Below are 24,865 nucleotides of genomic sequence, written 5' to 3' on the forward strand. Positions count from 1 at the left end.
AAAAAAAACTTGAAATGGGTGTAACTGGATGTTTTATTTCTGAGAGGCAACTGGAGCCAAACAAAATCATACGGTTTTTTAGGGATGGGGAAATTGAAATGGTTTAACATATTGTAGCAGCTGTCTAGATGCTCCTGAACTCTCCCTTCTTCCGTGTTTGTAAATGCCATGTTGCTAGAATCAAGAGCTGGACAGTATGCTACAATATTTCCTGGAAGTCAGGGTAGTATGTGTATGCTCTATGACCACATCAACCCCTGTCTGGTACAGAGCTGGAGGTAAAATTCACCCTTGCGTAAAATTCACTCCCTTCTCTAATAAAGTAAGGCAATCTGACGAGTTTGGCAAATGCGTCAGAACCCTCCTGTGTCTTTCCCAAATATTTTGACATCATTATCAACAGACTTTTGGAACTTATCACCTAATCCTGATGATTGATCTATACAGAAAGGGAAAAAAGGAAAACCATTCACTTTAATTTCATCGTGTGGTTGGTTTTTAAAAATCTGGGTAACTGTGAGTGAAGAGAAACGTCGTATTCATAAAAGACTGGGAGAGCAGCGACTGGAAGCCGGGAAGCCCCACTCTGGATCACATTTGCAGAGAGCACGCCTGAGTCCCAGAGGCGCAGCTTTTCCGGACTTCACGGGGCCTCATAGGTAATCGGGGCTCCTGGAAAAGCAGCGGTGATGCCCCATTTACTGGCTGGATCCTCCCCTAATTTCATACCTATTTTCTAGTTTGACTTTGAGTTAGGTAATATCCCATCTCCTAGGTGAAAACCAAATTCAGAAGATGAATGTGGCAGAGTAAAATGGCAGAACTGCATCTGAATCCACAGCTCCTGCTGCCCCTTGGGATTTTATTTGTTCCAATTTAGAACTTACCGTAAGTGAGAGAACTAACACTGCAACTTAAATTACTATCAAATCACAGACTATTTCTTCTGGAAGTAACTCTAGGGTCTCACTGGAGAGATTTAATGTAACCGTACACTTTTCATGCTTTTGATGAGGAAATTTTCATGGAAGGTTTCGAAAAGCAATGGGAAGGCAGCACATTAGTATAATCATCCCTTTTTCTGAATTCATTCATATTGCTATAACAATGCCTATTGTGTTTTCTCATACTTAATTGTACATGTTTCTCCCTTAACTGAAGAGGTAGCTGCTTGAAAACAAGGATAAATTCAAGTCATCTTTGTAACCACATTGCCTGGCTTATGAGTGCTAGTGTTGGTATGTTTTAATTATAACTAAACGTGCCTTGCCCGATTACTTTATTTTAACCAGATGGAGACAGTTGTACTAGCTGTGGCATACTACCTCCATTACTTTGTATATGCAGGTAGTACAGAAGGCCTCACAGGACATCACTAAACTCTAGCTCTGATAATTCGCATGAGCACATACCGTAAAGGCAATTAATATACTTTTCACTATTTTTAGAAATGGAAATGTTCTTAGGGCTGATTATTAGCGTTTTTAATTAATATGTAATGGTCTGCATGAATATGGCAGAAAACTGATTTTCCACGATGTTTACTGACTCTACACCATTATGAATATTTTCAGTTTTTATATAAGACGTTACCTCTATTAAAAAAAAAAAAAAACCTCTGTAAACAATATATTTCGGTCTTCACAGAGTTAAAAAATTAAACATGGCAAGTTCAGAAAACAGGGTTTGAAGTCATTTCTGGTAAGACTTTTCTTCCATCCAAATGATATTTTCCCACTTCCTGCCACTAGTAACAGAAGGCTGAGGGTCATTTGCCATTGGCTCCTGTAGAATGTAATTACTAAAAGACACAGCACTTAGCCATTTGCAAATATAAATGCTACCTTGATGCTGCAGGGCAGCACTTCTGCAGCCTAATGTAGTAATGTCATAATCTAGTTACACACACATGCTTGTAAACACATGTAAGTCTCCAATACGCAGTAATTATGTTCCTGATATACCTTTAGAATCACTACTGCAATGAGACATCACATTTTAATAGCATTCTCTTAAGGAATTTTAAAGGAAAAAGCTACAAAATACTCTATAACATGAAGCTTTTTTTTTAGAAGGGAAATAAGGTGCAATGAGCAGAAAGAGATGCTAATATTTTGGACTTGTCTCAAAAGAAAATCTTACTTAAAGGAATGTTTAAAGAGGTTACCATTTCATTTTTGCATATACACGAGTATTCTTTCTGCTTTCCTCTCGACTTCCTGCTGTCCTTGAGAATATCAGTGGGACAGCTGGCTGCAGACATCCTGGGCACTTGGGAACCTCGACGGGCTTCACTCAAGGCTCCCTGCTCCAACGGCAGATGGCCCCATGAGGGAATGTCGTTCCCATCACTCACATCGAGAACCACTGCAGGCCTTCCTTGCTGTACTCCAAACCACTTCAGAAAACAATGACTGTTCCAACAAATCAAAAGTAAATCCTGCCACTGGATTAATTAGATTTATTCTAATATGACTGGTATTTTCATTAATTATAATTTTACATGACAGTTTGGCAGAATGTGGGTGTAACCTGGTGGCGTCTGTACCCAGACCTCTTACGGTGTGAATTATGCACCTAACTCCAGTGGTCGTAAATATAGTAAGAGCAGCAGCCACAGGATGGGATATGAATGTTTTACATTGGCTCATGATTTTGTTTGGCTGAGACTGTCACTTAAAATCATAAATTCTCTCACTGGGAGCACGAAACTTCAGCTCAAATTGGGAACTAAGTCTGAGCTACTTAATATTTGAGTTACACTAAAAACCAGAGTGAAATACTGAACCATGCTTTAATTTCCCAGCATCCTCCTGTAGCCACCCACATGACAGCTTCTGCTCCTGGTCTGGAACTTCCATTACCTCCTCTGTAATGGAAACACCCACCTCTTTAGGTTTCCTTTTCCACAGACGGCTTTATTTCCATGTCCTTAACCACTACTGTAATTGAAAATTCCCCTTTTTCTATATTCCCATTACCCTCTTCTAAATTAATATGTTCACACCTCCTGACCCACCCACCTGTGCATTTTAACGGAGACAAACACCCCTCTATCCTTTTATCACCTAAACTCCTATACCATTTCTTTCTCTCAGTTTTTTAGACTCAATATCCATTATCACTCTTCCTTGAGATTCACGTATTTCATGAATTTCAATTTTCCAAGTGTCAAATGACATATATGTTCTTTCCAGCCTACACTGACCTGTATGCTGGTCATTCTCAGTTTTATTTTAAGAAAAGAATGGGAAAATAAAAGATAGAAAAATTCTTCATGATACACAAACATGTCCATTAGCCATAGTACTCTAATGTCTCTGGAAAAGAAGTTGTTCTAAAAATAATTTCTGGAAAGCAAACAGCAGACCCCGAGGAAGGTTAATGTAACATGCACGGTGTTTCAATTTCCTTTCTTTCTGTAGTGTTGAGGATCACCAAACAAGCTAATAGCCCTGGCGTGTGGGCTCCTGCTAAACAAAAGGAGGACATTTTGATTCATGGATGCACCATGTTGCAGAGCTTGTCCTCCAGAAGTTTACTGCTGGGCTTCAGGGCCTCTGCGGTACTTGGTGAGAATGTGAGTCCTGGCCCACAGCCTGTGGGTTATGGCATGCCTTGGTGGCTTTGTTTTGATGACAAGTCTCAGTAGTTGCCGAATCTGCTGAGTTCACTAATTAAACATATCAATTCCACAAGACCTTATTCAGTGCTTTTGCTGGGCTTAGCACTCTGTTACATGCTGTCTGGTAAGCCAAATAAATCTAGCACAGCTTTTGGCCTGAAGCAGAATCCCAGAGTGTTAGGTGGGTAGTCATACCTAATCTGTTCCAGGGTAGGCACTAAAATGGAAAGTGGGTTTTGTTTTGCTTTGTTGTGGTTTTGCCTGTGTTTCCATTTCCACTTCAGCTGCAGGGTTCTAGCATTTTTGTTTGTCTTGTTTGTTTCTGATTTTGAATTCCATTGACAACATGCAGACGTGCATATTGAGGGTTTTTAGCTTTCAAGCAAATTTTGAAGACTGTTAAATCTATTCCCAAGTAGGGAAAAAAATTAAATTTCTAATAACTGAAGCAGAATCTACTTTGGAAAATTTGCATGCTCTGCGGTATCTGCCTATTGTCCTTCCCTTTGTCCCAGCATGAGACCTCTGTTGTGTCCTCAGGACCCCTCCCTGCTCCTTTGCCTCGATGGATCCAGAAGAAAACATGTGTAGGAATCAAACATCCCATGCAGCTGTTAATTAAGAGGAAGGCTCCTGGTACTCTGTTAGCTGGTTTCTTCATGAGAGGGACCCTGGTTCAAGAGTCACCCTAACTGCTGTAATCTACATACTTCCATCATTTCCAAGTGGCAATCAAGTTCTGAGCACTGATTTCTAAACTCAGGCAATTGTTCACCAGCCATTTATTACTAAACACCAGAAATTAGACCAGGCATTGTAGTTGTAGGTGGGGCATCCAAGGTGGCTGGATATCTTACACAGATTTTCTGCCAAGTCTGATGCAGAATTCTCTCTCTCACTCTCAATTATTTCTAAGGAATTGGGGCCATTCTGCATCACCAGCATGCCTCTCCTGGGGAATGGAGAAGACAAACAGATATATCCTTGCTCATTGACTGTGGACTTCCTGCAGACCACCACTCTTCTAATTTCATTTGTCAGTAACATGTTCCAATTTCTGTGATAACAATTAATCTTATGTTAATTGCATTTCAAATTAACCACAATATGCTTTTACAGCAACACTTAAAATGTCATCAGCATGACATTGCGTAAATCATTGTTGAGAGTGGCTTGCTCCTGAGAAGATTCTTGCAGCTGATAATTCCTTGAAAGGTGCATGGATTTTTTAAAAACCTTTTCAAAACCTAATACTTCTAGGATTTGGTCACAATTACAGGGCATAGTGTATTGGGTAATGTACATTCTCCTTCACCTAATTTTGTCAATAAGCATATCAGAGGAGATACGTTTTCTTCTATTGTTGTCCATTCTGTATTTGGTCCATTTTGATAACTCGTCATTCATATTTATAAGCATCATGCATTATTCCCCCACATCCTCAAGGGTTATATTCCAAAGCCCCCCATGGATGCCTGAAACCATAGATGGCATCAAACTCTTTTCATACTGTGCTTTTCTTATCCAGTAGGAAATGCTCCCCTTCAGCGTTGCTAAACAGTACTAGAGTTAACTGTCCGTCCAGGTTTTATGCCTTGAGGTCTCCTTTCTATCACCACTCTTGTGCTTTGGAACCATTATAGGCATAACAAAGGTTACTTGAGCCCAGCACTTTATATCAGTCATCCTGATGACTGATCTGCTAATTGACGAATGGACAGGTAGAAGGTACAGCATGGATTCTCTGGGTAAGAGGAAGATTCAAATCCTGGACAGATGAAGCAAGATGGCCATGTGATTTAATCCCACTAGTCAGCATGGTGCATGATTTAAAATTTATGAATTATTTATTTCTGAAAATTTCCATGTAATATTTTTGGACTGTGATTGAGGATAACGAATACAGGAAAAGTGAAACCATGTGGTAAGGAGAACTACTGGAGGGCAGACTGGTTCCAGCTCTATCTGTGCACCCCAAACCCTAACAACACAGTTAAGAGATCTGTCAAGTACTTATATTTGCTTAAATCTTTAAAGCCTCCAGAAGCTTGTAGCACTAATTATAAATATGTAACATATTAAATTGCCATATCTACCACTGTGCAGGTGCATCACAGGTCAGTTCATCTCCCTGGGCATCAGTTTCCTCAAATGCCAAAATAAAGGAGAGCCAGAATCACTGTAAAAACTCTTGCAGCTCTAAAATTCTGTAGTTCTCTGAATATTCTTCAGGTTGTTGCCTTCTTTTTGCTATGTCAGAAAAGACTGACGGACTGGTATTGATTTTTATCTCAGAGTAACATTGCTATCTCTGGAGGGAACTTTGGGATTTTCAGCTCCGACACCTTCATTTTGCAGATAAGGAAAACCAGGGCTTGAGAGGCTAAGTAACTTCTCAAACTTTCCCGGCGGTAAGTGTCTGGCGCCGGATGTCAGCTCTCCTGCTGCTGGCCTAGTTGTCTCTCCCCGGTGCCGTGAAGAATTCTTTCTTGTATTTTTATTTAAATCAGAGATATTTTAAAGTAAATCTGATCAATGAAATTCAACTATGCACGGATATTTCAGAATATTACAGTCAGAAAACAGGCAAAGGGAGATGAAAAACAGCGTGTGTCATCGCACCCAGACAGGCAAATTAGCATTGATTCACAGAGCTGAAATGAAATAAGGACAAGCCTAAAGAAATTCAAAGGTTTGGGGCAAGGGAGAAATTTAATAAAAATGGAAATAAGACCCAGAGATGTGCAGCTATTCTTTTGCCATTGACATTCAGAACCATTAGGTTCATCTCTACTGGGACGCTGGTAAGGAAGGGGGTGTGATCTCTTTGTAGACTGGTGGACTTTTTCACCCTGGTATGATAGACTTTGTCTTTTTCTTTACAAACTCTACTTATAATATACATGAAAAAGGAGCAATCTACATCTGTCCCTGTTGCTATTGGTAACCATCTCTCCTATATTGCCAGCTTTTCATATCACGAACATGTTGGTCCGTTGCGCTTCACCTCGCTCAGTCTTCAATACGTGGAGTCCTTTGCTCTCTGAATCTTCAAGGGTTTTTTGCAACTTTCGTGGACCGCCTTTTGTGCTCTCGGATTGCTCTCTGCCCGCTCTCTACCCTGCCCTTTTTTTCTTTTTTTTTCCTCATTTTATCAACTGCTTGCCCTTTACCTTCATTTCTTCCTAGCATTCCTGATACATGTTGAGATCTTTAAATGCATTTCCGGTAGAAAGTCTTCATTTTCAGTATATATCACAGTCCTATAAATCTAGTTTATGGCATTCGGGAATTTTCTTAGAAGACCCCACCCAAACTCATAAATGTTCAATGGTATGCATAATGTGCTTTCAAAGTGCCTCCAGACACTAGTTCAAAGGCTGCGCATATCCATCTGGTATTTATAAGTACACTGTAGCTATATGCTCAGTTCGGCCTTTCATCTCTACAGTGTCCATGGGGTTTTGCAGAAATCATAAGAATCAAATGGACTGAGTGTCCAAAGATGCCCTGTTAAGCTGAGGCAGATGTCCCACCGTCTGGGTAGGAGAAGAAGGAGTCCTCGGGTCTCAGTCTGGGTTTCACTCTCCTACCCTGGTTCTGTCTCTGTCCATCCCAATCAGTCTGTGTAAGTGACAGTCAGACTCAGTCTCTGTTGAGGGGCTGACATCATTAAATCCTCTCTTCCATGGATCTGCAAAACAAAACTCGTGTCCTGGAAGCCATGGCAGAAATCCTCAACAATTCATGCATAATATTTAATAGTCAGAACATAAATTAATCCCTAACCTTTCTGGATAAATACACTGAAGGTAAATTCTGCTTCCCACATTATATTTCAGAAGCTAGACTTCAGAAGTCTAGTCTTACCTACCCCTGAGAATAATACAACTTCAAAAGAATATCACAAGGAGAAAGACAAAATAAACAGGAAACCATTGAGCTAGACACCACTGCTGTAAAGTTGTTGAAAAGGTTAAATGTCAGAACAAATATAATTGGATGACTAGAAGGAGGGACAGTGCTTTATCCAGTCTCTAGTTTTTATGTATCACGAACATAAGCAGCGTATTTACCCAAGGCTCAGAAAAAAAAGCTAATGAAGTCAAAGGAATAGCTGCGATAGCTCCATCCTGTCTTCCCTCTTCTCAGATAAGCAGGAAAACAGAGCATCCGGTGTGATCCCTGAGATCTGATACTCTACACTCTCCCCTCCAGCAACCAGCAAGGATGCTCACACTGCCCCGTTCTCCGCTCCATCCTAAAATTCTAGGGGTGAACCTAGTATGAATGGGTTAGGATAATGATTTTGAAGAATCTCCTTTCAGTGGTTAAGAGTCATTTTGAACCTTTAAATGCATTCACATCAATACATACCATGATTGCCCTAAAATCTAAATACCATCATTTATTGGCAGGAATGAATACCTTTTTCCTTCAAGGAACCAGAGCAGAAAGTACAGGTGCTTTAAATGCAGCTTTAACTCTTGTCCTCTTAATGCCTCAGAAATTGTTTATGCTCGAAATACCCTCCTGAATTTACTTTATTTTATTTTGTATTTTATTCATATTCTTATGTTTATTTTAAAGTCCTGCCTTGGGCAGGGAACCAAGAGAAATGTGGCCGGATAGGTGGGAAGTTTATGAGGGAGGTAAGGGGCCCCCCTCGCTCCTCCTCCTCCAGCTGCTGCTGTGACTTTGGCTCTGACAACTGAACAAGGGAGAGTGAAGGTGGGCCCCAGTCCCTTTCCTCGGGCAGGAGCCACCCCAAGTAGAGCACATACTTTGAACTGTTTTTCAGGCCAAGTCCACAGCTTGCCTCTGAGCAGTGCCTACCCTGGAGCAGCCAACCCAGGGCTGGAGATGAGCACCCCCATCTCCCTGTCCTGTTAGTGCCAAAAACCAATGTCATGAACTTGAGAAAAGAATGCACCTGCTCTAGGCCTCTTCCTCACCTGGATAAACAGAAACCTGGAGGATGTGAATTTTAGTCTTTTCCAGGTTGTGAATCCATGAAAACTATGTTGTTCCTGATTGGTAAAAAGTTACTATTTTATTCCTTGCAAAGGATGTTTTCCTTTTAATAAGAGGACCACAGAAGATAGCTAATGCCAGCTAATACTGCATAGTTCCTCTTATAGGGGCCTTCTAAGATAGTCAGGGGGTGGAAGTAGAACACTGTTGGCCAGAGCATATAGTCAGGGCGTCCGGGGAGCTAGTGTTCAGTCAGTAGGAAGTTTCAAGGATTCTCCATGAGCACATTTCAGAGCTCTGCCAAAAAATATAAAACCCATACTTAACAAATACAGATTGTGTACTTAAAAATTTGTTGAGAAGGTGGATCTCTGGTTCAGTATTCTTATCTCCAAAGAGAAAGAGAGACAAGGCCACTCTTAGAGGTGATCAATATGTTTATTACCATGATCCTGTTGATAGTCATCTGAGCATGTACATACCTGCAAACTCATCAACTTGAATGTACTAATTATGTCTAGTTTTTATTATACCTCCATAAATCTGGGCAAATAAAAAGGAAGCTAACATCGCAAGTGCCCCGCAGTGTGCCTGACCAAGTGTCTGCAGGAACGAGGCCCGTCAGTCCTGTCTTCCCACTGCTGATCCACCTGGGCAATTTGGGGGTGTTGTGTACATGCTGTTCCTGGTCTCTGTTTGAATGTAATACTTAAAAACCTTTCTGAGAGTAAAATATGAATCCTAATCTAAGACATAGGATAGAGAGACCCTACCTGTCACCGCTACACAAAAGACTAACCTTGCCTTCCTCCTGTTGAAGCCAGTCATTATTTGCTTAATCTAATGAGCAAGCCATGTCTTGTAGGATTTTTATCTGATTGCTCCAATTCATCACATTTAATTATGTTATTATTTCTACCTTTCATTAGTGAGGAGAAAACATTTGCTAAGATTTTATTACACAGTAGAGACTGTACACATCACTTTGCACATCCAATTTTACTGAATTTAACAGTATGCTCAAAAGTTCTCAGGTAGGCCTTGTGACACCTGCCTACAGGCAAGGAAGCAGACTGTAGCGTGTAAGTGACTCACCCAAAGTTTCATCACTAGGCAGTGGCAGAGCTGGGACCGGAAACCAGTCTGTCTCGAAAGGCCACACGATCTTTTGCTACACTGCACTGGCTTTTTCTTCCCCTACCAAATAATTGAACATTATTTCTGAGATCACATAATGAGATTAAGGGGGACTTGGATGGGAAGAAGGAAAGAACTGTCTGAAATGATTTTTTTCTAATAATGGTGATAGATGACATCAATGGGAGGGGGGTGATCATTTCCCCTGCCACCCTGTGGTCATCAGTGGGTTCTGTTATATGTTTTGCTGCTAGTGGTACAGATAAGACCACAGGTGTGGCCCACCGTGCAGAGCAGCAGGTTGTCTTAGACTCACTACCCGTATCTTTTGCCTCATTAGGGTCATGTTCTGCCCAACCGAGTGAGCAGATTGCCAGACAATTTTTCAGATGACAATGGCTAATGCTATGAGAGAGAGGAGAGAAAGAGAGAACATATGTACATACATGACAAAGTCAATTCTTTGAGTTTTTATTTAAAAAAAAAAGTCATATTTGCACTTAGGGTTTCTCACAGTTAACATGGTAAATAAACAGCTCTGATTCAGTTTCTCAGTTTAAGCCAAATACAGAGGTAGTCAGGCTGTGGGTCCCTCTGAATGAACCAGCCAGGAGGTGTGCATCATATAGCATTTCGGAGAAAAAAGAATCTGTTAGCTGATTGCTTCAAGTAGTGAAAAGAGAAACTGAGATTTATTTCCTCTTCTTGGTTAAAACCGTACAAATACACAAATAAATCCATTCCCAGAAATATGAAATGGGGGTCAGAGTGGCCCAAAGGGAGGCTGTGACTCACCTGGTGGGTTCCTGCCTCATGCATTGATGAGACTGGTGATCAGGCTCCGTGTGTTCTAGCCGCCCCCTTCCTGCATGATTAATAAGGCCAGGGAGGAGCATCCGGGACCCAGTGGGCCATTCCTGCTACAATACCTAATCAATTTCCTTCTGTAGGTTTTATTGCATTGAGATTTCTGGAGAGGAAAATTGATTGAGCTTATTCACCTGAGAACCTTTCAGAGAACAAAGTGGGTTCTTTTAGTTTTCTATCATGACTGATATGATGGGCCTAGAGGTAGGGGAAAAGGAATGATCCTCCTCCAGCCAGTTACTTCATTCAGCCTTTTATGCCATGAGTTCAGAAAATGGGGAGATAACTAACTGGGAAGGGAAAGGTTAAAGAGGAAATTATAGACAAAAGAGCAAACCAAACTTATTATAAAATAAAAACAAAAGGTGTTTTAAAGGACAGAGTGTAACCCATCTCACCTCAGGTACCCAGGCATTTATTGATCATCTAAGATATGCCTGGCGTTCAGCTCTTAGCTGGAAATCTAAAATGATTCATCAGGTCCCACACTTCAGTAAGAACACACATACTCATATATACATGTATGTATGTATGTAATGTATATATGTGTACACACACAAACACACACACACAGTCATAGAGGAACTGAGAGTCCTGATGGCAGAGAGATGGATCAGGAATGAAACAGCAGAAGAAACTGCTGAGTCTGCTGGCCAGGGCCAGGCAAGTCCTTCTCAGGACCCCGTGTGAGATGAGCCTTACAGTATTATACAAAATTAGGCAAAAAGATGTTTTCTTTGAGAAAAATAAAGCAGAACATATAGAAAAGGAAACAGCAAAATCATGTGGCCCAGGACATCTCAGGATTGTCTGAGTTGCTGGATGGGACGCGGATGCTCAGAACAGGAGAGGAGGGGTGAACATTTCCAATCAGAAGACCAGAGGTGCTGTTCTCAGTGAAGCGGAGGCAGGATGAGCTCCATATTCTGGGTAGACAACTCTGGGCCATCATGGAGCATGGCACTTGGTGTGAAACACAGAGGTGGGAGAGCACTGGGGGTGTGGGGTGTGCTTTTTGCACAGCAAATGAAGTGCCTCTTCCAAATTCATTGTCCAAATCCATTTTGAATTGATCTTTTTGGATTTAAGCAGTCAAAAAATGAGTGAAGAAGACAGAAAATATATGTCTGCCAATCATTAGCACCTTCAGCTCGGAAGATGGAATTTGATGTCACTTAGGGCCTGGGACATACTTTTAGTGTGAGTTTACTGACTTCTCACATCTGATCATTTATAATTCAGTCTGTGCATATTCTATCTTTTGAGGGGTATGATTTTAGTGAGGTCGTTGGAATTAAAGTATTTCCAATTAAAAAATGGACCTTCTTGAGGTACCACATTGAAAATGTTGTCACCTCAAGAAAGGCAGGTAGAGTGCCATCACCTGGCAGGTTCCAGCCTGCTCTTGAGCGCAGCAATTACTCTTTAGACAAGTTGCTTCATCTCCCTGAACCTGCATTTGCTTTTGTAAAGTGGGAGGATACTTTTTATCCTACTGGTTTCATGGGGTTATTGTGATCTGAAATGTAAAACTGTAAGGAAAAAAGCCACACACTTTTATAGAGACATTTTCATTATCATTATTGTGTGTGTTCACTATTAATCCCATGTCCTCCTTCTCCTCCTTGAGGCAACCCATCCATTCTCTCTCTCCCCCCAGATTCAAGTTTTCTAATATCATCCCATCATCAAATGCTATTTATAAAAGTATTTTTAGTATTTATTTGGTTGTTTATTCATATTTTTGGTATCAGGGATTGAATCCCGGGGCACTTAACCACCAAGCCACATCCCAGCCCTTTTTAAAAAATGTGTGTGTTTAATTTTGAGACAGAATCTTGCTAAGTTTCTAAGGCTGGCTTTGAACTTGAGATCCTCCTGTCCCAGTCTCCCAAGCTACTGGCATTACAGGTATAAGCCTCCAGGCCCTGCACATATAAGATATGATAGAAGTTATTGATAGCTTCTGGTAGGAATTGCACATTTTGTCTTGGCCCTATCAGCCATGAAACAAAAGGACGTACTTTTAATGTTCTTCTAGGGAGATGGGCCACAGGGACCATGTACGCCCGTGACACGCAGACTGATAATTGTACTCTAAAGTCTTTTTTATTCTTACTCATGTTCTTCTGGCCATAGTTTTACATACCTTTTCGGCCCGGGATTCTGGCCTTGGCAGTGAGGGTGAACCTGTGCTCCACATACTGAACACACTAGACCTGTGGACTCGTAGCTGTCATGGGCCCCAGGGTGCATGAACAGGTTTTCTATCACCCCCCTCCCCCCATGGAGCAGGTGGAGCTTCTCCGCCCACCACCCTCCTTGCTCGGAAGCTCTTCTGGGTCCCAGTGCTTTGCAGCCATTTCAGTTTCCCTCTCCACGGAGCCACTATCAGAGCCAATTTCCTCAGTTTCTGGGGCCTCAGTTCTCCCCATCATTGCTATGCTTTAAAAAAAATTTTTAAATTTGTTTTAACTGATGATACATGACAGTAGAATGCATTTATGCACTTTGATATATCTACATAAATGGGGTGTGATTTCTCATTTTTCTGATTGTACATGATGTCGAATCACATCGTATATGTCCATAAGTTAATAATGTCTGTTTCTTCTACTATCCTTCCTACGCCACGCCCCCTCCCTCCCTTCACTCTCCTCTACCTAATCCAAGGCAACTCTATTCTTTCCTAGCACCCGCCCCCCACTTTTGTGAATTAGCATCACTATTGCTCTGCTTTGAAGTCCATTCCCACTCCTGCAATCTTTCTAGGACCAGGGTCCTTTTCCTTTCTCTCTTGAGTCTCAGTTTAAGTGTCTGAATTATATTTAATTAAGCGTTCTCAGGTAGGAGGCTCATGTCACTGCGTTGCCCAAGGCTGACCATCCCTAGGTCTTCCTTCTCCCTCTGTCCAACACTCCAGCTGTCAGGTAGCCATGACTGGTGTTCCTGCAGAACTTACGGGGAGGGTGGGAAGGCTTTCTTCCTCCAGGCTTCAGCCAGCTCCCCCAGGGGCCTGCAGAGTGTTGAGTCGACTCTTCAAGGCGCAGAAGCTGGGCTTTCTCCCACGCCAGCATTCACGGGTTGGTTATCAGGTTACGGCACAGTGGCAGCCTCCAAGCATTCCTGGATCTTGGAGGCTCCAGTAGGCAAAGGGAATCCACCAAGGGTGGAAGTATTCATAGATTCAGGTTTTCAGAAGAGATATGAAGAGATCTGAATTGTTACAATGTTGACCAACCACAGCATTTGTAACCTAAGCTCATGGCATGATGGCCTTGCAGGTCCAAGTAAGGAACCATGTGTCACTTTAAGCATTGGCTCCATGTGCGTCTTGACCACAGACACCAGTGTGGTCAGGAATAGAATGGCAAAGAAAACAGACCTGCAAAAGACAATTCTCTGCTGGGTCGCAATGTGATCCATGTCCCCTTTTGCTCCAGTGAGATCCTGAAGGCATGTCCACATGGAAGTTACCTTCTATGCTGACATTAAGAAACAACAATTTTCCATAAGATGGAAAGAGAATATTTGAAAGTTGTTAGGTATCTTAAAACAAGACATTAATCATCAGTTAATGTATGATCTTTTCTTCCTAAAGCCTTTTTTTTTTTTTTTTTTTTGGTATTGTGAACCAAATCCAAGGGCATTTTACCACTGATCTACATCCCCAGACTTTTAAAGATTTTTGGTGGTGTTGTTTGTTTGTTTGTTTGTTTGTGTTTATTTTGAGTAAGGCCCTCACTAAATTGCTTTGGGCCTCAAATTTATAATCCTCCTGCCTTGGCCTCCCAAGTCACTGGGATTACACCCATGTGTAATTACACCACCACACCCACTTTTCCAAAACTTTTAACTCATGATTTACATAATCTATTGGATCATGTATAATATGTACATAATAATAAAATAAAACTATAATAATAAAAGTAGTAAAATAGTCATGGCATAATGCCAAAAGCAGTGTTAATCCTTAAATCAGTCATTTGATTCTTTTCAAATAATACTGCCATTTATTAGTAATGCCTCCCCCCAAAAAAGTCTTGTGGCTTTGGAGTTCACGATACTAAGTTCCAAGTTAACTTCTCCATCTTTTTGTGCTCTTTGTAGCCTGTTGTGTAAATGTCTCTGTAGCACTTATCCCATCCTATTTCATATTATTATCTTAAGGCAAAACAGTGTAAATTTCATCCTTAAATCATGCAACTCACTTATCCCTGCACCAGCTCATATTAAGTGTCTAAAAACATTTAAATGAGTGAATTGGCCTACAGTTCCCCTTCTTTGAAACATCTTGTCATTGATTTTAGCAGCCAAGTACATTTGTTCTTTGAATAGTGATTCACCATGGAGTCTCCTAGCTGCTTGTTAATTCTTAACTTTCTCTTCCTGTTCATTTGGAATCTGTCAGCAGTGTTTCACCCGGATGTGGCAAGCCTCGGAGCATATGCTTCTGCATATGTACCAAAGGAGGCATATCTTTTTTGCCTTTTCTCTCCAACATTCCTCTCTTTAATAGAACTGTAAATTCCCAGAACGTGTATACTATTTTGAAACAAAAGTTAGGCTTTGAATAAGATTTTGCTCAAGTGGAGTAAGATTCTGGGCATTCAACTCCAATACAGAAGTTGAGAATTTCCTGTGACTTTTCCCACTGTCTCTGGAAATATATCTTAAACTAGTCCTTGGCTATGACTTTGCTACTTCTCAGAAAAAGACAGAGTATATTTATATAAAACAAATGAACAGCTTTTTCAAAGACAGTGAGGGAAAGAAGAGAACTCTCTAATATATTTAACACACCAGGGAATTTTGTGGATTTATTTCAAAGCAAATCATCCCAGATATGGTCCCAATACAGTCAGAGGCCTTGAGAAGCTGAAAATTGGGAAGAAAACTTGGGCGGTGTGTGTTCCTCTGAGAATACCAGTCTCACCACAAGCTAGCAGTCAATGCTGGCTGTCAGATGTTTCTGTAATAAAATTTATCATCAGAAAATACTAAAAAGTTACTGTAAGCCCAACACATTCCTGATTTTTTTATAGCTTTAAATATACATTAAGGTCAGAGCCAGGATTACAGGGACCTGCTGCAATGCCAAAGTGACACAAGGACCATTCAGGACCCGGTGGTGCCTCCATAACCTGGTCATGAGATCACCAGTGTAGCAGTTCTGCTGGAGCAAAAAAATGTCCCTATCAGAAATTGTCCCCAAATTGAATGACAGCTGGCACAAGGAGATTGGTGGGAATTTGTTCTTACTTAGACTCTCACTGTGGGTAGAGTGAAGGTCCCCAAGTAGATGAGAAAGAAGAGCTCAACCTTGATCAGGGCCATAAAGCCTAGTGCTGAGCAGCAGGGGTCAGGTAAGGCTGCAAAACTGGAGGGTGCCCAAGCAGATGTCTTTATTCTTCTCCCAGAGTCACCCTTCTCTTCTCAGGCAATGGTGTCACATCCACCTCAGGCACCAAAGCTAAAAGCAGGTGGGTTGTCTTGTGCAGGTCTCTTACCTGACTTGTCCAACAGAGCCAGGCTCTAGAATTGGCCTCTGCCTCCTCCCACCCAGCCCAGGGGAGCTCTGTCCTTCCTGATCCTTCATCTCTTCCAGGGCTGGTCCTGGCTTCACAGACCTGCCTGCTTCTTCCTCCTGTCTCTGCCATGGTAGTGGCTGCTCCTGCGCCGTGGAATCCAACAGATGTAGGTTCAAAGCCCAGCTCTGCCTCTTACTGCCTGTGTTCTCTCTCCAACCCTCACATTCTTCCTTTGGGAAAAGGAGACCATGTCAGTGCTCAACTCCAAAGACCATTGCGAGTATTAAATGAGACAATGCCTGCAAGGAGCTCAGCACCAGGCCTGTTAGAGTTGGGCATTCTCCAGGACCATCACAGCAATGTCAGTGATCAGAGCTGGGTATCCCTGAGGCTAGAAGCTGTAGCAAGCACTTCAAAGGGTGTAGGAAATTGCCAGTTAGACAATGGGAACTAAAACAGAGTACCTGTTGTCTGCCCTTTTCATGTTTTTGAAATTAAAACAATAAGCAGAATTCCTGATACAATTATCAGCTTCAATTGACTTGACCTTAAACTACTTGTTAATGTGGAAACTGAATCTAAACTTCTAAAAATCCTACAACTACTCTGCTTGACAGACCAGCAACTCTACTGCTTAAACGTGGGATTTTTCCACATGCTATAAGCTTGAACCAACTGTTGAGGATGTCAGAGGGCAAGTCAGATCCAGTTCTTGCTCTGAGGAAGCTTAGTGTCTGTACTAGTTCTGCTGGAGCCCCCACAAATAAAAAGCAAGGGCAGTTGGGCTTGGGGACATGCCAGCAATCCCTGAAGCTTGGGAGGCTCTTGTAGGCTGAGGCAGAAAGATGGCATGTCGAGGCCAGCCTGGGCAACTTAGTGAGACCCTGCCTCATGAATAAAATAAACATTTTAAAAAGGGTTGGGGTAGGACAGCTCAATGGTAGAGCATTTCTTATCATGCACAAGGCCCTGGGTTCACTCCACCGTACACCAAAAACAAAGTGAAACAAACCACCCAACTGGATGGCTTAAATAACAGAAAATTGTTTTCTCCTAGTCTTTTCTTCAAAGACTGAAATTCCAAGATCAAGGTGCACTTGGGGGTGGCTTCTGGTGAGGTGGAGCTTCCTGACTTGGAAGCGGCCACCATCTTGCTCTTTCCTAGCAAGGCCTCTACTCTGGGCAAACAAGGAGAGAGCAGCTCCTTGTGTCTCTTATAAGGACACCAGTCCTGTTGGAGCAGCACCCTACCCTCACAACCTCATTTAAATTTAATTATCTCCTCCAATGTTTCCTCTCCAAATACAGTGTGAATATTTTGGGGGTGTGGCACAACTTGTCCATAATACTAACTGAAAAATCAGAAAATGAAAAAGTCAATTACAATTTCCTTTGATAAAGAGCACACCTCACTCAAGTCTTTGGATGAGTTCTATCCTTTCTGAATTAGCATAAAATCATTTCTGAAAGGAAAAGAAAAGTGCATGATGCTGGTACTCTAATTCAAAGATCTTGGCCTGAGAATCAGGATGTTTGGTTCTAATCTTCCTGCTACAGTGCAATTGTAGATTAGGCAAATCAATTTCTCAAGTCACTCTGCCTCTCTGTGACTGAATCAAATGAAGTCTAATGATGCTTACAAAGTTGTGAGACATAAAAGAGGTTTATAGGGGAAAGGCACTGGCATTTTAATCACTGGCTTCCAGCAAAAGCTGAACCTGATGTATTCTTACTATTTCGAAGAAGGCAATCTTCATCTCTAGTTCAATTATGCAGCGGCATCATTTCAAAGGATATTGATGTTCAAATGTGGACTTCATGATCAACACATTGATTGGACATGATTTTGAATTCGTTAAAAGAGAAAGTTTCAACCCACAAGCCTGTCTCCCCCACCAGCAGACCCCAATCAAAAACATCTTCGTTAGAAGATTGAATTCTCCTTCTGTTTGGAATTCCTTGTTGTATACTGCATTATTGCAATTACTAGATGTCTGAACAGGGAACTGTAAAGTAATTTCCATTCAGGTCTTAATTTCAAACAGCCAGAGTATATTTCTTTGTAACTAATGAAGAAGTGTGACTGTAATAAGTCAGTGTTACTTAGTCAAAAGAAAAAATAAAGCTTTTTCTCTCATATTCTAATACTAGCCAGATTAATACTCATACGGGTCAGAGGACATCTTTAATATAGAGGTGGTCAAAGGTGTGCAAGAAATAAATTCAAGAGTCTTCGTGAGCATAGCCATTCTTTCCTACTCAACTGAAGTTAATGAAAGCCCTTCCATTTTGAATGCATGTGTTTTATGTTTCCAAGTTCAGGAATCTTTAGAATCTACTGAAGGTGTACAGATAAGAATTCATAAAATTGAAAGTAGTACTTTTTCATGCGGCATAACCCATATACATTGTTTTATATGAAGAAAATCCAAGATAAAGATTGACCCCCCAATTTCTGGGTATAGGAAATAGAAGTGCCCAGGGTCAGCATGCAAGTTTGTGTGTGTAAATAGCACTGGGGATGTGTATATCTCACCTTTATGTGCCTCCTTCTATCTGCAAGGGAATAATAAACTCTGCAAATTCCCTGGTCATGACAAAGATTAAAATGTGGTTATAAAGCAGAAGGGTCTGAATTTGTTAGAAAATATCTCCCTGGTCCCCATCTTTCTGCTCTACTGCATGATAGATACCAAATGTACCAACTGTTCAACTGATGCTGGGCTTAACACAGAGAAGAATCAAGCAGCAAAACTCAGCTTTTTGTTTCTTGTGCCTCTGATGTTATAGTCAGTCCATAAATACTGGCTGAAGGGGTGAATGAATCATCCAGGTGGAGCACAGCTGGGCGGGCCATCTCACTTCTGCTGGGGTAAGGGCGAGGAGCTCCTAGGTTGTGATAAAGAAAATCTTCCCTGCCCACTTACCTTTTTCCTTCCACCCGGATCACAACACAAAACCCTTACCAGTCCCTGTGCTTTCTCCAAATACAGCATATTCCTAGTGATCTCATGCTCCTTCCCGTAGCAAGCTTTCTTGGCCACCAAAGGAAAAAAAAAAAAAATGGCAGGAGTTCTCCATTGACACCACTGGGACCCATTCTCCCCATCTCTGCTGATTACCACCCAACACTCACTGCTGTCCTAGAATAAGGCAGTTTATTGAGGAAATGAGTAAGGTGGGGGCATCTCTGTTTTACAACCAAGATAGACCAGACAGTCACACGTGTGCAATTGTCCATACTCTGAGAATCATATCATGTGACGTGATGATTTTTTTCAAGCCTGCACTATTTTATTCTGCTTCCAGCTAGTGATACCGTGGACTCTGGTGATACCTTGGCCTCTGGGGCCACTGATACTTTTTTTTTGGGGGGGGCGGGCAGTTCACCTTAGCTTCCACTCCAGACCCTAGCTGAGAATATAAAGCAATATAAGTAGAGCTATAGATAAATAGTGTTTTTGTGTTCTAAAACATGGGGTCACTCTGGGCTTTTAGCTGAAAGTGTCTGATTTACTTCCAGGTGCAACTCAATAAGACACATCCTTTGGATTCTATCCATAGCAGTTCAAACTCTTGCCTCTGGTCTGTGCCAGAAATGCAGAATCCTCCTAGGTGGATTTTTACATCTTGATTAGGAAAATATAGGAATCCCCTATTCTCACCGTATTCTCCTTGCTTCTCAGTTTTGTTGATTTTTCTGAACATCTGATCCAGTTTTCCTTCTACTTTCGATCTCATCAAACTATAATCGCTTCAGTCTTCTTTCTCTTTCTCTTTGTTTCTTTCTTTATTTGAAACCACAAATCTTTTCAAGATTCCAAGTTTTATCAACTTCCCCCATAAATACTCCAAGGCTTTCTTGCAAAAGTGTGTCTCCATAAAAATTTATTACTTATGTGATTGACAATTTAATGATGGTGCAGTGTCCCTTTTGCAATCAGTCTGGAGACGGCTTACAGTCTACAGTGACTTCAAAGGGATTTCCTCGAGAAAAATTAATTACTGTATTGACCCTCTCTGCCCATTCTGAGATAAAGCTCCTCGTGCACTGTGTGGCCTTGGCTTAGCCAATGTATCCCCAGGATGCCACAGCACCACATGGAGTGCCAACAGTTGTCTGTCACTCACATGACATGCCCCGTTCTGAGTGCTTGTCCATGCAAGATCGGTAATCAGGTCTAATGATTTTCAGGATAGAAAATAATGTTCTCATTATTTGAAGATTGGATCCAGGTGTGTGGGAAGGATGGCCTTATCAGATAAATGACCTTGAAAACAAAATAAGAAAAAATGAGTCAGATATTTAAGGACAGGCATTGGGTTGACATTAGAACTTTTTTTTTAAGTCACTTTATGGAAGATCAAATCTAAGCCTTGCAAAGCAGAGTCATGTGAAAAACATATGGAACATGCATTAGAATTGCTCTTTTCCCCAAACATGTGCATTAGGCTGAACAAAGAGAGTGCTACATATATGAGTCAAAGATAATTCCAATCTGCCGGTCTTTGGACACTTGATTACTACTCAGGGTGGTAAATGACAGAAAGACAGCTCAAACCTGCTTAAAGATGAAAAGGTAATTTTAGAATTAAAAAGGTTTTGGACTGGTAGGAGCAGATTTCTCTCCCTTTATTCCCACTTCTACCTGTCTTTCTTGACTTCATGCTTGAGCAAACTTGTTACTGGCCTGGAACTCAGAGCTTATGAACCCAAGTTCTCTGTACTCAAAGGGATCTGGTGGGTTCATGGGAAGCCACATGCCACCCTTCAAACTGGTCACCATGGCTGAGAGATGGGCTGTGCTGGGGAAGACAGGCTCACTTAGTTATAAGTCCACCTGAATCATATAGAATAGAGGAATGATAATTCCCAAAAGGAAAAGATGCCGGACGGAAGCAAAACAGGAGGGGACAGGAAAGAAACATGGCCTCTAGATCTACAGGAAGAGATCTGCATGGCTCAAGGTAGGTTGCCAGGAAAGATTTTTAATAAGCTATAAGTCATTTTATTGGTTTGTAGAGTAGCCAATACATGAAGATCAAGCAGGGCTTATAGGTACTGAGCTATGAACCAATGAGAGAATCAAGGTGAATGTTGAGGTTGGTTCGATTTTATTTTACATCAAAGAAATGCAAATGATTGTAGAACATCTAGGGAAGAAACTATAGGAGGAAAATATAAACGTCTGATAATTACTATAAATATGTCAGGCCAATTTACCTTGTGTTTTATACAAACAGTAGATGTGCTTACTAATCAGAATGATTTAGTCTATACTACAGTTTTGTTTAAAATAGTAAGAACATTTTGAGTGAACTAGTATACAAAGGGTATAAAAGTTCCAATGGCAAAACAGTAGTTCATCTCAGGGATTACCACAGATGGACTCCTACTGTGGAAGTACTGAGTGACAGTCCGTGCACCTGGAGGTGGGTCATTTCTACCCAACATGACTATTTTTACTAGCAATGTATGATATGACCCTTACGCTCTCAAAGGATTTTTCAGATATTAGATTGCTTGATTATGAAGCAAGCCCTCTTGTTTCCCACCCAATGCCTGCTTTTAAAGTAAGCATTTAATTTTTAAAGAATGGTCTATGACCCATAAGGAGCATACATTTTGAGTTCTGAGTTACTAATCCAAAGGAGAGGGTTTGTGTCAATGAAGTAAATCTCTGCTCCTTAGAAAACTGCTACCACTCATTGTTGAGGATACAGGAAAATGACTATTCTATAAAATCACAATATTCTATCTGGCAATGAATGTCAAAATAAAAGACATGTACTTTTTAACCCAGAAATTTGTATTTGGAAATATATCCAAGGAAGTCTGATCAAATTCACAAAAATATATTTGATAAGTATTTAATATAATAGGAACTTCTAAAGATTAAGTACACCAAATAATCATTTGATATAAACCCTTGGTATTTTCCAATGGGGTAATGTGACCAATATAAAGGAGTGACTTGAAAGGAATTATCTTTACTGAAATCTTGCTTCATCCCAGTCCCACCAAATACAAACCTTGTGCCATTGCACAGACACAGTCTTTGTAATTCAGATCTGGAAAATTTATTTTAAGCATTAAGTTGGATTTTATGAAGAAAGAACTTACCAAGTTCTAATTATTATAATATTTATAAACTAAAAAATTAAAGAAGCTATGAAATAGCATAACATAGGATAAGAATGTCACAATTAAATAAAATTGTAATTATCTGTGGGTCTACACAGGGATCCAAAATGATATACATCAAACTATATATTGTGATGACCTCTTGGTTGGGGAACATTGGGTGATTTTTTGCTTATTTGTTTTTCTCAATTTCTTTACTTTTCTATTCAGGTGTTTATTATCTGTATGACCATTATAAGTTAATGATTTTATTTACATATTTTTAAAAATAAGATTTATAAGAACATTTTAGCAAGTTCTGCACTTTTCGGTGGCCTACCCAAAGCCATGTAGATGGTTGCAGGCAGAAAAGGGTCTACTGATTCCTGGTATATGGATCTATGATCAAAAGGAAAGAACCACCAAGAGATGAGACTAAAGCAAATGGGAAACCTAAGGCTGGTAAGACAAGGTCGGAAGTCCTGCCATCTCAGCAGGTGACCTAAAGGGGGACTCATGATCTCTCAGATGTGTGAAACAACACTTTCCTTTTAAATTCCATCTATGAAACAGTTCTCTGAAAGTTTCCCTATTGCTAAGAGCCATAGAGGAGTAGGAATGACGCATGGCATTTTTGGTTGAAAGGTGACGCTAGCAAGCCATTGAGATGATATGATTATGTTAAGATGTGCATTCAATTGGATATTAGACCCCTGCTGTCCGCCTTGGCCTGCTACTTTGGAGCTCTCAGGAGAGTTCCCATTGGTTGGGGAAGTGGGGTAGGAGGGATTTCCGGAGGAGGGATTCCCAGTTGGTGTGGTGTGTCCTGGGAGAAGGCCGTGTGCGTGGTGTTTGAGGGAGTTTTGGAAATAAAGTTTGTTCCTGCTTGAGTGGCTCGTGATTTTGTGCCCAGCCAGACTGCGGCACCCTATGCTTTTAAGAACATGATGGAATGAAATGGAAACTTATGTAGAGTATAAACTAGTTAGTATTCCTTAGTTTCAACTGAAACTCCAAATACCAACTCTGAATTAAGTATTGATTCAGGGTTGAGGTCATGAGTTAGGTGGTTGACTTTGTCACTAAAGTTTTGGAATGTGAAAATTTAGTTAAAAAAGGAAAATTTTCTTTTAATCATACAGAAAGTATGACCTTAAAAGTTTGTTCATGCTACACAAATGGATCTCATAAAGTTTTAGATAAGTATGTGATGAAGTATGGCCTACATTAAATAAGAACTCTGATTTAGAAGAAAAAAACTAGTTTATCCTGAAACAAAGACAAGTGTCCGTGGCCTTGACTTCAAAGTATTTTATGGTCACAGAACAAAAGGAAGTCCTGAAGCAGCGTATTTGCCACTTTTATTTGTGGGAGCACCTGCAGCCTACAGCAGGGCAGAAGCTCTTCTACTGGTTTCTGATGTTGCAACATTCTTAGCTTTGGGGTTGATGGAGCCTGGAGATGTGCTAAGTTTAACAATATATCCCAAGAAGTTTACATAATAGTCATGAGAATGTTGGGTCAGATACAAAAGTCAAGGCAAATGATAATTGAAGGGCCTAAGAGAGTCCAGATGTCTTTGGCCCTGGACTGACAGCAGTCCGTCTCTCTGCAGTCAGGATGCTCTAGTCAAGCAGTCTGCAAGGTCTTCACACAGCGGTAGCTTCTGCAGAGAACTTCTGTTCACAGTAGCTGTCAGGTTCTCAAGGATGATGGGGCACCTATTGTCAAAACTCTTGAGTTTGCACCATGAGAGGCAACCAGGGTCCCTTAGTGCCACATCAAGATCCAGAACAAGCCTGGATAGAATGTGTGCAAACCCAAGCTCTACATCTCACGCTGAGGAAGGGCTAAGGATTGATTATTTAATAAATTGGAATAAAGTTGTCAAAAATACACCTATTTTAAGAGAATGATAGACCTAAACTCAGGTTTTCTCTAGGTCATTTTCCTTCCCTAATTTTACTACTGAGATACTAAGAAAAATATCCCTTGAGGGCGTGCATTTTGCCAGTCATTCTGCACGGGGGCTGGCTATACATTGATTTAGTCCTTACACAACACTGCTGGGATGGCGTTATTCCCATTTACTAAAAAGAGAAAGTCAAGGCCAGAGAACTGAAGTGCACACTCACGTCTACAGTGTTGGAAACCGTGGACGCACGCACAGGCTCTTCTGATGAGCACACGTCACCCCGCTTCCCGCTGGGTTGAGCTCTTGCTATGCAATGAAGGTCAAGGTAGCTTCTAGGAAACATGGGAGAAAAGGGACTACTTATCTCCCTTGATGAGTCTGGTGAATACCCAGAAAACAGGTGTCTTTGCCCCAGATACACAGCTAATTTTATTTATTTTTTTAACTGAAAGGAGTAGCCAGGCAGGAGGATCACAGGTTCAAGGCCAGTCTGGGCAACCTTGGGAAACTCTGTCTCAAATAAAAAGGATTCGCAATATAGCTCAATGGTAAAGTGCTTGCCCAGCATGTGTGAAACCCTGGGTTTGATCCCTAGAACTGGGGGGTTGGGGGGTGGAGAAGAAGAATGAAAGGAGGAAACATACTTTCAAGTGATACAAGAAAGGATAATTTCACAATGTATAGCAGTTTGT

At 41.0% G+C, this 24,865-nt stretch overlaps 1 protein-coding gene across 1 annotated transcript in view; it reads left to right on the forward strand.

Moving 5' to 3' along the window:
* The window catches only part of Cntnap2 (contactin associated protein 2), a 1,911,322-nt gene that overhangs the window by 1,332,131 nt on the left and 554,326 nt on the right, over positions 1–24,865 (forward strand). The window lies entirely within an intron of this gene.

Source organism: Marmota monax, unplaced genomic scaffold, assembly GCF_021218885.2.
Source record: "Marmota monax isolate L192 unplaced genomic scaffold, Marmota_monax_Labrador192_F-V1.1 WCK01_AAM20220418_F8-fsc00193, whole genome shotgun sequence".
NCBI lineage: Eukaryota > Metazoa > Chordata > Mammalia > Rodentia > Sciuridae > Marmota > Marmota monax.